We start from the raw sequence: 17,491 nt of genomic DNA, 5'->3' as shown, positions 1-17,491 counted from the left end.
TGAACCAGTGATAAAGTAAGTCTTCTCTTTGGAGAGACAGGTAGATCAGAGAAAGCACGTGTTCATAGGAAAAGGGAGAAAAGTATAGAAATCCTCAGTCAGTGGAAGGAACAATTGAAAGACAGCATGAGTGAAATGGTAATGTTATGGAGACATAGACTAGGTAGTCAGTCTTATAAGGCAAAGAAGTAAAATCATGATCTGTGAATAGACAAATAAATATGGATTTAAAAGTAGATATAAAAGAATACAGAGATTATATAGGTATGGGTATGTATACAGACATAGATATGAACATAAATGAAAATTACCTTAAAAGATAGGCTCAGTCTATCATTTTATGTTAGTGTAGGTAGTGTTCTCTGTTACTCATGACAATCTAATTTGGGAGGATATATTTGAAGCACCCATTGGATTGAGATACACATAAGCTTATACAGTTATGCATGCTTAGAGGTAGACTAAAATCATCTCTGTTTCCATGCCTATAAATTTCAGTGTGCAAAAATATGTATACTCTATATCAATTAACAATTATTTTCCATGAATTCTCCTTATAAACATATTCTAGAATGAGTATTGAGTCATTCTGTTTTACTGTTTCACTGGAAACATTCTTTATGAAATAAAACCCTGCTGAGTCCTCCTTTCACCTCTGGGTTCCTCAAGCTGAAGATCATGGGGTTTAACATTGGGGTAATAACCCCATAGAGCATGGCAGTGAGTCTGTCCCTGGCTGCAGAGTGTTGACTGTAGGATGGGTGAATGTAGTAGAATATTACTGTACCATAAAATAAACCACCAAGAGGTGGGAAGCATATGTGGAGAAGGCTTTGCTCTTCACTTCCACAGACTGGATCTTTAGGATGGTGGATATGTGTTCATGTAGGAGATGAAGGTAGTTAGGAAGGCATCAATTCCAAAGATACCTGCTACCACTAAAATAAACATTTCTTCCATGTAGGTGGATGAACAGGAGAGGGCCACCACTGGGGGGATGTCACAGTAGTACTGGTTAACCCGATTGGACTTACAGAAAGACAGGCAGAAGATGGACACTGTATGGAGGAGGGAATGGAGAAACCCTGATGCCCAGGTCACAGCTGCCAGCTGGGCACAGCGAGCCTTGGTCATTTTGAGGGTGTAACGGAGGGGGAAGCAGATGGCCACGTACCGATCATAAGCCATGACAGCAAGAAGGAAGACCTCAGTCCTTGTCAGGGCCACCAACAAATAAAGCTGCAAAGCACAGCCCAGGAAGGAAATGCTGTGATTCCCAGTCAACAGGTTGTCCCGCATCTTGGGGACAGTAGCTGATGGACAGAATATGTCTAAGAGAGACAGATTGGCCAGGAGGTAATACATGGGTGTGCACAGCTTCTTCTCTGTCCCGATGGCCAAGAGAATGGCCCCGTTTCACACCAAGGTGACCTGGTAGATGACAGCAAAGACAACAAAGAGAGGATAGCACACCTCAGGGAGGTCAGAGAGCCCCAGGAGGATAAAGTGAGTTCTGGGGGTGATATTGTAGCCGTCCATCTCCTCTCTCCATGGGGGTCTCTCTGGAGGTTAGGAAGGCAACAAATGGGTTAGAGAAAAAAGCAAGGAAGTATTTATTAGAAATTTGGAAAATCGTTGTTTGTGGTTGGTGATTAATAAGCTAGCCATATATTAATTAGAGATCCATTATTAGAACTGTTGTTAAATACCTCTCCTGATTTCATGTTGTCTCTTGGAATGTTCATCTTCAGCTCCTTACAACAAGGAAGCCCTCTGAGACCCTGAGGAGATGTTTAGCAATCCACCTTCTTAGGAAAACCACCGTGGTCCTTTGCCAACGTTGGCAATTTCACAATTCAGTGACAGCTGCTGTTGTGTTTTTCATAGATTTTTGGGCATTTGTCTATTTTGCTTTTTTTATTTCAATGTGTACAATTTTGTGCACTACCTCAATTTTAAATAACTGAAAAGCATAAGCTACATATTTTACATGGTATATAATTATTGGGGGATATAGTTCATATTCAATATTAGATTGGTTTTAGATGTACAACAAACTTAGTGACTCAATAATTACACGTATTTTTACAGGCTTGCCACAGTACGTGTGGATCCCATTACCATCCTGCAATAATAGAAGATTATTTGTCGTAATCTCTCTTTTGTACTTCCTTTCCTGTGACTAAATCATTTTAAAATTTGAAGTCTGTAACTTTTTAACCCCATCACCTTTTTTACTCACCTCACCCTCCCACTCCCTATTTCACTTATTTGTACACAAAAACAAACAAAAAAAGTGGTAAATAATTTTTGTAACTGCTATCAACTGGCAGACATATAATAAATGAATAATTATTTTTTTGTGTATAAGAATGAATGATGTGTCTCTTAGACAAATTGTATCTGTTGATAAGAACAAATACAGAAATGCTTTAATAACAGAATCATAATCATTTAACAATGAATTTGAATAGGTTATTTCCATAATTAATATAGTTAAAAAAATTTAAATAGCCTACATAATATAAACAAAACAAGAAAGCAAAGCAGAAACAGACTCATCAACACAGGGAACAGACTGCCGGTTACCAGGGAGGGGAGCAAATGAAATAGGTGCACAGGATAAAGAGTTACAAACTGCAATTTATTAAGTAATCTGGTCACAGGGATGAAAGTACAGCATAGGCAATGCAGCTAAAAATACTGTGATATATTTTCCAGAGACATATAATGGCTATAGTTATCGTGGTGAGCGTTTGGTAATGTATACAATTGGATCACTTAGCTCATCTGAAATCAACATATATATCATTGATATTTCAGTAAAAATTCTTGAAGTAATAAAGGAAGAATAAAGTGGTTGATCGTGTCTAAATGTGAATGAAACTATAAACAAATACATTCACATGATACTCAATTCCCACTCTCCTTAGAACAAATATTTCAGCATGTTTCTCTTTCAATACCCAAGGAAGCATAAGATCACAAAAATTATGGATGAGTGAATTTCTTGGCCAGAGTAACTCCTTTAAATTTTAGATTGCATTTGTGTGTATTTTAAAGTTCTCATAGTCATAATATTCAGTTACTTATGAAAACAAACTAAATGAAGGACTAAAAATTAATGCTTCTAAGGATATTCCTGTCACATTGGAAACCATATAACTTTTAATATCACATGTATATGACAAAGAGGAATAGTAACAGATTAAAAAATAAATATCTTTTTCATTGGTTCTACCTCCATATTTTTTTCTCTATTGGAAATTGTTAATGGTATATTCCTCAGATAAAATGGGTAGTATAAAAAATACACATTATATATAATGACATTTTTACAAATGGAATGAAATTATTTTCTACCAGCTTCTTTAATGCATCTTTTCATTATAACCATCCTTTCTTTATTTACTTCCTTTCTTACTTCTGTCCATCTGTCTGTCCTTTGAAAGCAGCAGAACTCATTATGGTTGACAAACTTTTGTGAAATTGTACTGTTTATGATATATTTCATTAAACTAGAGAATTACTGAATATCTACCTGAGTGTTTCTGACACTAAACTTTAATTGAAATTTAATTAATGTACAATGTTATGTCTCAGTGTACAACATAGTGTTTTGACACTTATATGCTTTGCTTAATACTCACCAAGATAAATGTAGACACTACCTGTAGATAATATCATACAAATCTTCCACAATATTATTGACAATAATCTCTGTGCTGTGCTTTCATTCCTGTGGCAATTTTATTTTAAAATTGTAAGCCTCCTCCTCTTTGTCCCCTTCACCCACTTTGACCACCCTTCCATCCCTCTGCCCCATGCAGTATTTAAAGGAGGACATCTGATGTTACTTCTGGGATGATTTTACTCATTCCTTAATTCACAGAGGTGTGCATCATGCTTGAGAGGCAAAGAAAATAGGTTATCATGATGTGAAAGTCATGAAATTTAGGAACAGAATGCCTATACTAACCATAAAATGCTGGGATATCATTATTCAATCAGCAGGTGTTTACTGAGTGAATTAAAATGACTGAAACAAAAAATCCACCTAGTCAGTTCATATGTGAGCTTACAAATTCTCAAATGTCAAGGTTCTACAAAGGTGTACAGTTTCAGTTCTCTACACCTTTGTATGTTCTTATGTTTATATGTTCATTTCATTTTCTGAAAATATTTTAGTAAATTTGTGAAATTTTTAAAGGTACTTTCGACTATAAGAATAATAATATCATGAGACATTAAGTATTAAGTTCTACATGAAATGTCCATTTCCCTTTAAACCCACACTTACAAGTTTGATCCCTGGTTTTACAATATTTATTAGAAATAAGTCAAAACATTCTCATAAATACATAAGCTAGATCTACATCAGGTCACATAATCAATACACATCCTTTTAAATATATATTTCCCTATATTTTGTACTTTAAAAAATTTTTAAATCAAAGTTGTGGTCTTCACATAAAGTGTGCACAGTTTGTTCATTTGGGAAGATAACTTGTATTCATATTAACAATACCTTTATTTCAAGTCAAACATGAAATATTAGGTATTTGCCATCTCATTAGAAAGATGAGGTTGATGATATTCTTGATAATATATTGAATAAATTCTATAACCTTCCATGTTTATTCAAGTGATGGATAGAACATACAGTAGAGAATCAGAGAAATTCTTATGAAGAGCAACCACTCACATTCTTTGTGAGATTAATTGGCGTAACTGTAAACATCTGAGTATATGAAAAATGCATGTTAAAATCAGTTGCTTTTTCTTTTTTTTTTTTTTTTATAAACTGTCCAACATAATGAGAATCAGAGCATGGGATAAATTGCTAAGACTATGCTTCTCTTGGACTTACTGAGAAAAAATGCTTCTGTATAATTTATATAACTTACCCGTGGCATATGGTCAACCCAAATGGAACATATATGAAGGTATTTTTCTTTTGCAAATAGTTACTTCAAGGATCTGCTACATAGAGAAAAAAGCATTAGTTACTCAAACAACAATAATCACTGATAAATCTTGGTACATAAGATAATAAAAATTTTGTAATTACTTTGGCAGTAGAAAATATAATTACGTCTTAAATTTCTTTAAAAATAGGAGAATGTTTTTATAAAAACTTTACTTCTAAAGAAATTCATAGTCTTCCTTTTTAAAAACTCATTGGATTGACTGCTAATCTAAATTAACCAAAATGTCTTTCTTTTATTACATATTTATTATAAATTTAATGTCTTTACTTGCTTGTAACACCCTTCCTTTCTCTCAGGTGTCATGGACCACTTTTCTAGGGTACATACATTCAGACCTGAGGGTTAGAAATATTCTGACATATATATTCTGATACAGCAGAACTTTACATACAAAGATTTTGCATACATACCTGTGTGGGCATGCACAATATTTAGGATTGAAATGAAACAATTTCAGGCATTAATTTAAACACAAACTCTATAAGATTCTAACTTCTCCTCTTAATCTTATCCATGTAATAGTCAATTTTAACTATATCTCAAAAATGTAAACATTTTATACCATATTAAAACTTTGTAAACAACCACTTATTTATCTTAGCTTAAAAAGTCCAGAAAAATGACACACATTTATAGCCTTTTCAGTTTCATAGTACTCATTCCCAATGAAAAAGATTGAAAAAGAGAAAGCAAAATGGTCTAGCCAAGAAAAGCATAAAATTAAAACTGAAATCTCATGTATATAGAGTGTGAATGTCATAATTTATTCTATAGTGGATGTTATAGCCCCTTTTCTCTTAGGGGTATACACAATAATAGGAACTCTAGAGAATATTCTTGTGTTCTCCATAAATATACATTACTATGAACCTAATAATAGGAAATGATTAATAAAAACACTTATATTTAATCAAATGAATGTTAATCTTAAAGAAGCTAAATTAAAGAAGACTGAAAATATAGTGACTGTCTAGGCTAACATTAAACAAAGAATGACCAATAATTGAATTTCAAGAAAAAAGTAAAGAGGAAAATTGTGTTACCCTTTTTCTGTAATTGGCTAAATCATTCTTTCAAAATACGATTGTACTACACACTTGGAAAATTTTGTATTTTTCATGCTACAAGTAAACGTTAGCAAAATCTTCATGCATTGTGACATGTGTTTCTATTGCTGAGATTATCTAAATTAGAAGTTTTGTTACAGCCCTTCAGGCTCAAATTGAGTGTAATTGCAGACTTATTTCCACCTATAATTGCTAACTTGTTCTGTATCAGAATAATGGATTAAATTTTAAAAATGAATTTTAATTCATGAATTTAATAAATAGGTTTATGTAGATCAAGCAATATATGTGCATTTATTGAGTTGAGGTGAAGGGTATATAGATGTCCATTATAACATTGTAATTTTCCTGTAATTGTGTAAACACTCAAGATAAAATATTAGGAAAAATTAAATATGAACATATAAAAGACACTGAAAAATGAATTTCACAGTGCAGCCACATACCAACATTCCTATTTAATCTCCCTATGACTGTGAAACTCTTAGGTTTACCCTACATTGGGAAACACTTTATTTCCATTTATCCCAAAAAGTCAGCTATATGGACTTCTATGTTAGCCATTTTTCATTTTTTACATTTCTTTACTGGTACATTCAATTTGTAATCTCTTTTTATGTCATTACATAGTTTATATTTTACTTTCTGAAATAGATTTTAATTTCAATTTTTTAATGCTAACTTATAGGCCTTTGGGCAATAGAAGTGAATGCCCTGTTATAATCAGGAAATGCCTACATATTGCTTCCTACATCCTTTCAAATCTATTCCTCTCCTCTGCTAGAATTTGCTTGATTATTGTGTTACTTGGAAATCATAAGGCTGATGAATCAAAGAACACCCTCAAAAGTGTTGCTTAAACAGCACAGAGCACATAGTCAATAGTGCAGTAACATCTCTCTGCATTGACAGACAGTAACTACACTAGTTGGGTGAGGACTTACTAATGTGCATAATTGTTAAATCATTATGTTGTATACCTGAAACCAATGTAACATTGTATATCAAACAAACTTCAATTAAAATATATAAAAAAAATGTTGCTGAAGCAAAATTAGAGATATTCTTCTACCACACTAAAGAAGTGGGTGAAATGCATTCACCAAACATGACCCTGAACCTGGGTTCCCATAGTTTTCTCCTCAGCATTTTAGTCACGTGACTCTAATTCCAAAGAATCGAATGTGCTTGGCCGCTGTATCCGTCCACGCCCCCATCCACTGCAGCCCCAGCCTTGCGCACTCAGCTGCCTGCAGCCCTGGTCACCGCGTCTGGGTCCTGACCCCCAGAAAGAGGAAAGGGCGTGGGAGCTCCATTGAGCCCCTTGGAAATTGTTCTGTGAAAGCAGTTCTAAAAATGTCAAAATACTCTGCATTTAAAAGGGTTCAGCTATCTGGGCACCCTCAAATGGCGGGGGATCCTGAGCATATTGATTTTATTTGGAAAGCAACGAGCAGTGTCAAGTAGTGCGTATATTCTGAGTAATTTAATTATATTTATCATAATTACCTCTAAACTGATTATACTGGTGCGACCATCAGCCTTGTGTAATACTTTACAACCTCTTTTTGTCTGATTTTTCATTTGTTATTTTGTTACATTATGAGTTGCCACTAATACCTATTCTCTATTTAACAGTGGGTGTGGGGTTGGGGAGATAGTCAGATAGGGAAGCAGCAGGGAGTAACCCCTGCCAGTCAGAGGACAGCCTGGGCCCTGGAAAAGGACAAAGCCTGACTGAGGCTTCAGGAATGTAGAGAAGCAGCAGGGTGCTTGAGGTTCAAACAATGTAACAATGTCCCCCCCACCAGGACCCAGTGATAAGGAGCAGCTTGCTGACCACAGACACCATAGGCCCCTTCGTTTACAGGGGGGCAGCCCTGCAGCCTTTACTGAGATAGGTTAAATCATGACTAGCATTCTGGCTAAACCTACAGGAAAAATAACATCTCCCACTGCAACAGGCATAAAACCCTGGACACTGAGACTCCGAGCGGCGGCCTGGCCCCTTCCTGCACACATGGGGAGTCCCATACTTCCTGTTATCCTGAATAAAACTTTCTCTGTAAATCTCTCCTACCTTGCTTGTTCTTGAAGCTCAGTCTTCCACTGCGAACAAGAACTCCGGCTTCAACAGAACTCCCCGTTCAACCATCAGCAGCAAGAACAGTTTCCAGACTAAGGCTTAAAATTTCCAATCTCTCTTGTACTTAGATGGATCGATCTTAGAAAAAGTTCAGTTCAAGCAATATGCAAATTTGATGTGCGTATATTCCATGTCATAATTATAAACAAGGTAGGAAATTGACCACTACATTCCTAGTTGTAATAGTGGGGCTTTGCTTACACACCTGTTACTCATCTTTGAAAAGGGACATCTGTACAGTGGTCCAAGATGTTGCCCACAGCCCAGAACTTTCTCTGCAAAGACATTTCCATTTAAGTAGACATTGAACTACCACAGTTCTAAATATTTTCTGATTGAATTCATAATATTGTAATTAGGAGCACATTAAGATCATGCATTATATTTTATCTCTGACCACTATGCAGTGACAGTCACTTCTGCATCTTATTTCCCATGCTCAGGTTATCATCCACCCTGTTTTGTTCTCTGTTGTAAATTATTTGGCACATTCTATAAAGTTGACTTCCACAGAATCAACACTATACAATTGTCCAATCTCAATCTTTAAGAAATGATATTGAAGTTGTCAAATTTTAATAAAATGTAGATAGAAAGGAAGTTAATTAATAATTACTTTATAAATTATTTTATTAATATGATAGAAATATAGAACCCCCAATAATCACATTATAAATGTAATGAGATTGCTGTTCTCAATATCACAGAATATGTGGAAGATGAGTAACATTTTCCAAAGTTGGTGCATCAAAGAAGGTGAAGACAATAAAGTTGAGAAAACAAAAAAATATGAATTTACCAGTTACTAAAATTCTTAAATAGTGACAACTGTAGTGTGATTCAGTTTGAAGGAGAGATCAGTCACAGCACTGCTAACCGGACACAGGTATCCTCTAAACCAGTCCCGCCTTTCCATTGTGGGAGATTTCTTTATTATGCATCCATGAGCCCTTGTCACTATGCCTGCATCGGATTGCAGTATCCCTAGTTGCCTTTCTGTATAAACTGTAACAATAGCATGGCCCTTCATGAAACATTACATTTTTCACAGTGGAATGGATCTCTTACATATGTGGGACATTTGACACATCCTTATAATTTTCATTTACAAGCCATTCAATACAGGTTCTTCGAATAAAGAAAATGATTGACAAGACTATCTAGTAAAATTACACTTTATACTGTTGACTTTGCTAAGTTCCATGAAATTCTGTAGTTTTGGAAAGAAGACTTAGAAAAGAATGTTCTGCTGAGATCCACCTAGGGAACAAGGTAACTATGAAAGCACTGTGAGAAACATATGTAACCATATTGCATTTACTTAAATTGTCTGCTAATGTAAATTTTCAGTTGTTTTCCACTGGTGTTATTATGCTGTGGAAAAAATTCGCTATCATAAAGTACAGGAAAATGTTCATAAAGTGTTACTTTTAATTGAGTAACTGCAAAAATTGTGCTGGTATAGAAGACATATAACTAACTCCAAGAATAATAAACACAATCTGAATTTGTTTTTCTCTCCTCTCCATTTATTATTGGTAATTAGTTATTCTTCCAGGTTTACGTTAGGCTTTACACCACTTTGTGATGATTCCCTTTTCTCCCAGGGCATCGAAAGTTGCCAATACGGAAGAATCTCAAATCTGATTCTCAAGGCCAATATGCTGCTAATCATTCTAGACAATAAGCATCCTCTAAATGTCAGTAGATGTCCACAGATAGCTGAATTAAACTTTTCCTGAAGCTCATATATATTGCCTACTCTTCTGCATTCATTGCTGTAATCTGATTTTTAAAATAAGTGTAAAGCTTTATATATTCTGATATTTTAAAACCGTATCAGGCCCGTGGCCCTCGGAGACGCGCCCCCGTTGGCCCCCGGGGGGGCCCCGCCGAGCCGGCGGCCCGGAGCGCGGCGGGCCGCGGGCGGGAAGGGCCTTCGCGCCCCGGGGGCGGCGGTGGCGGGGCCCGGCCTGCGAGCGGGGAGGCGGAGGGAAGGGACGCGAGGCCTTGGTTCGCATTATTATCATTCTTTTATTGAATTTATTTCTTACTAAAATATGTGGTTTTTAAGCCTTTTTTCTGACAGTATTATGTAATTTTTTAGCGTGGGTAGATGGGATTGTCGCTTGTATGTTACCATACAGCTGTCGTGTATTTTTGTCTATTCTTTATTACATTAGTAGTTTCACGCTGTGTATGCCTATGAGAAACATGTAAGATAATTTATTTACAGCCATTGTTACAAGTTTAATATATTTTTCTATCTTGTTTTATATGTATGTTATATAACATTGAAAAAGAATTTTTTTTCTTGATTGAAAAAAGGATACAAAATGAAAATCTACAATTTTGATAACTGAAGATCGCCAATTGTTTTGCAGTACTTTATTATATTGGTTGTCTTGTCTTTCTGGGCTTTTAGTTAGCTAATGAATGCATACATCAGACACTTTTGGGTTTTAGTTGGGATTTTACATACCTTGCATTTTAACTCTTTGGTTCTTTGCTGTTTCTTTTAACCCATAACATTGTTTTAATAAATGCTATAATACCGAAAAAAAAGAAAAAAAGAAAAGAAAAACAAAATCTATCATTCATGAAGTTTTTCACTCAGAGCCCTTAACATGTAACCATCGTTCTCATCTTGGCCACCATAGATTCATGTGAGTTGTTTTCAACATTCATGTATATCAAATCTACTCTGTGTTTACCTCTAAGAATGGGTTCATTTGTCTAAGCTAATGAATCTTATAAGAAGCTTTTGAAATTCACCCATGTATTTCCATTTAATAGTATCTCATTTTTAAATTATGTTGTAGCATAAGATTATGAGAAAACCATGTTTTGTTTATCCATGCTCGTGTTCACGGTCTTTTGGATTGTTTCCTGATTTTGGCTATTGTGAATCCATGTTGTATTTTCAGTAACTTCAACTCAGTTTTCCAGGAACAAGTCTCCACTACTCATCTGACATTTTTTCCCCTTTCCCTTATCTGCACTTGTAAAAAGTTATCAAATCTTTAAAGCTACCTTTAAAATTCTGGTGAAATTACTTCTATATTATCTTTGCTAAGAGTATATTGTCTAAATCCTATAATTTTATGCAGATGTATTCTAGATGCTATTCTATTAGTTACACTTTCCATCCATGAATAACATTTATAGAGCAGCATTTGAAAAACAGCATGATTATGTGAGGACTGATTTATAAATTTATGGCTTCCAGTTTCCTTCAAGATAAAAATAAATCACTTAGAAAAGTACATCAAACTAATTCATAATCTGAGTTTAGATTATACCTCCCAGTTGTCTACCCTTACACTTCTGCTAAGACCTTCTTGAAATAAAGTAAAAGGTTTCAGTATCTCAATCACCAGGCACTCTATCACATCCTGTGTCTCTAAGGCTTTCTGCCTTGAAATTGCCATCCATCTTCTAGATTATTTCAGACTTTACTCCCAACTATAATAAACTTCATCTCCCTCCATAACCATTTCTATCTCTAGATTATCTCCTCACCTTAGTTCCCCACATATAATGCCTATAAAACTGTATTGATGGTTTCTGCATATGTGAGATAATACTGACATCCAATATATTCTTAATTTACATGATTTCATCTATACTCAGCATCATATTTTATAGGTATTAGGGGATGATTTACAATAAACTAAATTGACTTCCTCAAAGATCTTGCATTAGAGGAAATGTGACATCAATAATACATAGATGAAGATGATTCAATCTCTGAAATTAGAAGAAAATGTAGTATTTGTCTATAGGACAATTAAAAGATAAAAAGGAGAATAGGAAAAATGTATGGATTTCCAAGGAAAAAGGTTGCCTAAAAGTTTTCCCATTTGCTAAGAAACAGGTACTAAACTATATCATCCAGTAGTAAGAAATTAATGAGTAATGTACTCCTCTTAGAGTATTTTTAAAGTAGGAGCTATGGTCATGATTCAAAATTGAGTCCAATAAGATCTTGTTCCTTACAAATTGTTTTAAAAACTGCCATGTTGGATAAATTACAGCTGTGGCAGAGATTCTCAGATAATTCAGCCTGTCAACAAAACAAAATGAGTAAAAGTAGAATTAAATTTATCAGTAATCAACTCAATTTTCTCCACTTTAAATACCATAATTTTCAACTTGTAGTAACATTAAGACTTTTTTGAAGTCACTGATATACACTCATATTGCTTTCAAGTGTATAACACAGTGGTTGAAACATTGCCCATATTATTAAATCCTAACCCTCTCTAGTGTGGTTATTATGTAGCAATACAGAAAGATGTTACAGAATCATTAACTATATTCTCCATGCAGCTCTACCATCTGATGACCAAGTCATTTTGTGATTGTGAATTATTGTGCCCCTTTATCCCCCTCAACCTTGCCCCCACACCTGCTCAAACCCCTCCCACTTGGTAACCACTAGTTACTTCTCGGTGTCTATGAGTCTACTGCTGTTTTCTTCATTCTCTTTTGCTTTGTTTTTTATTCCACAAATAAGTGAAATCATATGGTATTTGTCCTTCACCACCTGGCTTTCTTCACTGAGCATTACACCATCTAGATCCATCCATGCTGTTGGAAATGGCAGGATGTTTTTTCTTTTCATGGTTGAGTAATACTCCATTGTGTATATGTATCATGTCTTCTTTTTCCATTCATCTACTGATGGACACAGTATGCATTAATATTATTGCTTTTGCAACTAGTTCAACAATAAACATAGGGTTCATATATATTTTTTAAATCATGGATTTTGTTTCCTTTGGGTGAATTCCTGTAAGAGGAATTATTGGAGAGAATGGTATTTCTATTTCTCATCTTTTGAGGAGCCTCCATACTGTTTTCCACACTGGCTGCACTTATTTACATTCCCACCAGCAGTGTAGGAGGGCTCCCATTTCACCACATCCTCGGCAACATCTGTCATTCCTTGAATTTTGGATAATGGCCAGTCTAACTGCTGTGAGGTGGTATCTCACTGTGCTTTCAGTTTGCATTTCCCTTGATGTGGAGCATCTTTTCACGTGCCTGTTTCTCATCTGTATTTCTTCTTTGGAGAAATATATGTTCAGATGCTCTGCCCATTTTTTAATCAGGCTGTTTTGGGTGGATATTGAGATGTCTGAGTTCTTTATATATTTTGGATGTTAACCCCTCACTGGACAAGTCATTTATGACTATATCTACTATGATGTAGGATGCCTTTTTGTTCTGCTTACAGTGTTCTTTGCTGTGTACCTTTACTTTTGATGTAGTCCCACTTCTTTGTTCTTGATTTTTTTCCTCTGTCTGAGGAGATGTGTCCAGAAAATAAATTGCTCATACTTATGTTCAAGGGATTTCTGCCTATGTTTTCTTCTAAGAGTTTTATGGTTTCATGGCTTACATTCAGGTCTTTGGTCCATTTTGAGTTTACTTTTGTGTATGGATTTAGAAAATAATCCAGTTTCATTCTCTTACATGGAGCTCTCCAGGTTGCCCAACATAAGTTGCTGAAGAGGCTGTCTTTTCAAAGTTGTATATTCATGTCTCATTCGTCATATATTAATTGAGAACATACACATGGGTTTATATCTGCGCTCTCTGTTCTGTTCCATTGATCTATGGGTATGTTCTTGTGCCATAACAAACTATTTTGAGTACTGTAGCTTTGTAGGATAGCTTGATTTCAGGAAGCAAAATCCTCCCAGATCTGTTCTCCTTTCTGAGGATCTCTTTGGCTATTCAGGGTCTTTTGTGGTTCCATATGAAGTTTAGAACTATTTGTTTTAGTTCATTGCAAAAAGCTGTTGTTATTTTCATAGGGATGGCATTGAATCTGTAAATTGCTTTGGGCAGGATGGCCATTTTGACTATATTAATCCTTCCTATCTATGAGCACAGGGAAGATTTCCATTTATTGGGGTCTTCTTCAGTTTCTCTCACAACGGTCTTACAGTTTCCTGAGCATATAACTTTCATCTCCTTGGTTAGATATTTTCATAGGTATTTTACTCTTTTTGATGCAATTGTAAATGGAGTTATTTTTTATTTGTCTTTCTGCAAAAAATTTCTGTGTATTAAATTTGTATTCTGCAACTTTGCTGAATCCAATTATTAGTTCAAATAGTTTTTTGGTGGAGTCTTTAGGGTTTTCTATGCATAATAATACCATGTCATCTGGAAATGGTGACAGTTTAAATTCCTCCTTACCGATTTGGGTAGTTTTTTCTCTGTTTTGTCTTATTGCTATGGCTAGGACCTTCAATACTATGTCAAATAAAAGTGGTGACATCCTTATCATGTTTCTGATATTAAAGTAAAAGATTTTAACTTTTCACTATTAAGTATGATGCTGGGTCTGGCTTTGTCATACATGGCCTTTATTTCGCTGAGGTACATAATCTCTGAACCCATTTTTTAGTTTTTATCATGAACAGAGTTTGAATTTTGACAAGTGCTCTTTAAGCATCTATTGAGATAATCATGCATTTTTAATCCTTCTTTTTCTTATTATGGTGTAGGATATTGATTGAATTACAAACCTACCATCCTAGCCTCCCTAGAATGAATTAAAGTTGGTCATGATATATTGCACTGAGAAATAAGAAGGAAAGACTAACTGGGAAATAAGGATGGAAAATGGAGACTCTGTTACTGGAATTTAGGAAAAGGAGTAAAGATTAATGAGTCATGTTTAGGAAGCAGGCACTAAGTAAGTCAAGTGGTGTTTTAATCAGAGTATCCTGTCTTTTCTCTGATGTGTATGTATTCCATGCATACACACTCCAGCACTCGTGTGTGCATGCATTTATTGTTTTTGGATTTCTTTGTGAATAGTTACCTTAATTTTGAGACATGACATAGAGAGCAATTGTCAAGCATGAGTAAGTGAAATCCTGAACTCCCAGTCACTCAAGAATGTCACTCAAAATAAAATGTTTTCTTTCTTATTTTGCTGCTGTGTTTCCTGGCCAGAGACCTATGTAATTTCTGTTTTTACTTTGTTTTTGGGGTAATCTGAAGTTCTCAGTATTTTGTTTACATGACATAGAGATCATGCATTCTATATTGAAATAAAACATAGAAATATACATTCCTGCTCCATTTATACCAAACAGAGAAGACCTGAATGCCGCATTGGCTGGCTTGAATTTTGGCATCCATTACAGTTCCACATTGCAGTGCTAAATGAAATTTACATTGTTTTCATTAAGAACATCCATTTGTCATTGCTTTGAATAACTACTTAATTTCTTTTAGTTTATATTTTTGTAGTCATAGTTTTAGCTCTCAAGTCATATGAGACATAGCAATTTATAAATAAATTTGGTTGGGAGGCTATCATGTGATTTTAAAGTTAATAAGAGAGTTCATGTTGAAAAACAGTATGGATGTTTGTCATGTCCACATTCTAATAGGGCAAGACATAAACACCAACAACAAGATCAGTTTTGATGTTGAAGTACTTATGATGGAATTCTTAAAAATTACCATTTTTTCTATTGTAGGTACATATTTCACCTCTCATTTTGCCTTGGACTTGCTTCTATTTCTACTGTTTAGAGTTACTATTTTAATCTTTCTTCACATTATTGTAGAGTCTAAAACCAAAAAATACATGGCAAAGTGGTCATAAAACCAAGTCTCAATGGGTCAAAACGCTCCATATAACATATGAAGCATCTGACATAAATACATAAGGGGGAGGGCAGCAGTTTATTTGATGAGAATAAACATATTGTCATATATTTATTTTTTCTTCTCAGCTCTTCTTGAAGTAGAAATGAACAAAACTGAAGGTATCCAATTATATACTATACGCTAAGAATTGTGCATTTTATTGTATCTACATCTATATATTGACATAAACAAGAAAAAGAAAATGCTTAAGATATAACCAAAAACTGTTGAACCAGTAATCTGATTGAGTAAGCTCACAGAATGCAAATCAACAGATAAATAGCCAATGGATTTGGGTTCATTAATAATTAACTACCTATAAAGAAAATGATATTCCTATTTACAATAGCATCATAAATATATTTCACATATGTTTAACCAATGAATTATAACATCAGTACACTAAAAAATATATAGCATTGAAGAAATAAATTTAAAAAGATACAAAATACATAAAATTTTAAGAGGCAAAATACATAAAATATCCCACATTCATGTATTGCAAGAATTCATGTTGTTAAAACCTCCATACTCCCCAAAGCTATGTATAGATTCACTGTAATTCCTATCAGTTTATATAGAAACAGAAATTAAAACTCTCCTTATATGGAATAAAAAATCAACCTTAAATTCCAAGAAAAACTGAGAAAAGATCAAAGTAGACATCAATTATATTCACCTCAAAATATATTGTGAAGCTATAGTGTTCAAAGCAGTATGGTAACAGTTTACAAAATTTTATAACTGACATATAGAACAAGGAAATAGAATTAAGATCCCACATATAAGCATACATGTATGAACAGCTAATATCTGATAAGGAGACTGAGAAATACAGTAATACAGTGGAGAAATGATAGTCTTGTAAAGGTGATGGATGTGTTAACCAAACTTGTGGTGGCAAATATTTCACAGGAGATATAAATATATATATAACAAACTATAATTTTTGTACACTTAAACCTCACACAATGTTATGTCAACTATATCTCAATAATACTGGAGAAAATTATATTACTATAAATTATGTCTGTCCATTTCTCCACAGTAGTTCCTATATCTAACTGAGAGACTAATTTCTGACATTTTATTCTAATATGTAGGCAGGGGGAATTGATACCAGCAATACATGGCAACTGAAAAGGTGTGTGTGTGTGTGTGTGTGGTGTCTCTGTTGTTAGAAGATGATGCTTTCAGTTTTGATCATGTTGAAGCTATGATAACAGTAATACACTGAACTGAGTTAGATATCTGAATCAGTGATAAAGTAAGTCCTCTCTTTGGAGACACAGGTAGATCTGAGAAAGTACATGTTCACAGGAAAAGGGAGTAAAGTATAGAAATCCTCAGTCAGTGGAAGCAACAATTGAAAGACAGCATGAGTGAAATGGTAATGTTACGGAGACATAGACTAGCTAGTTAATCCTATAAGGCAAAGAAGTAAAATCATGATCTGTGAATAGACAATTAAGTATGGATTTAAAAGTAGATATAAAAGAATACAGAGATGATATAGGTATAGGTATGGATATGAATATAGGTGTGAACATAACAAAATGGAAATTAAAAAAAAACAAATAAAATACAAAATACAAGACTTAAGA

The 17,491-nt window shown here is 34.4% G+C and overlaps 1 pseudogene; it reads right to left on the bottom strand.

The window, feature by feature from the left end:
* Positions 1–602: 602 nt before the first annotated feature.
* On the bottom strand, positions 603–1,539 carry LOC118919999 (olfactory receptor 5V1-like; annotated as a pseudogene).
* Between the last annotated feature and the right edge of the window lie 15,952 nt (positions 1,540–17,491).

This window comes from Manis pentadactyla, chromosome 13, assembly GCF_030020395.1.
Source record: "Manis pentadactyla isolate mManPen7 chromosome 13, mManPen7.hap1, whole genome shotgun sequence".
Taxonomy (NCBI): domain Eukaryota; kingdom Metazoa; phylum Chordata; class Mammalia; order Pholidota; family Manidae; genus Manis; species Manis pentadactyla.
The sequence above is the reverse complement of the archived record's forward strand: the minus strand, read 5'-3'. Positions and strand labels throughout refer to the sequence as shown.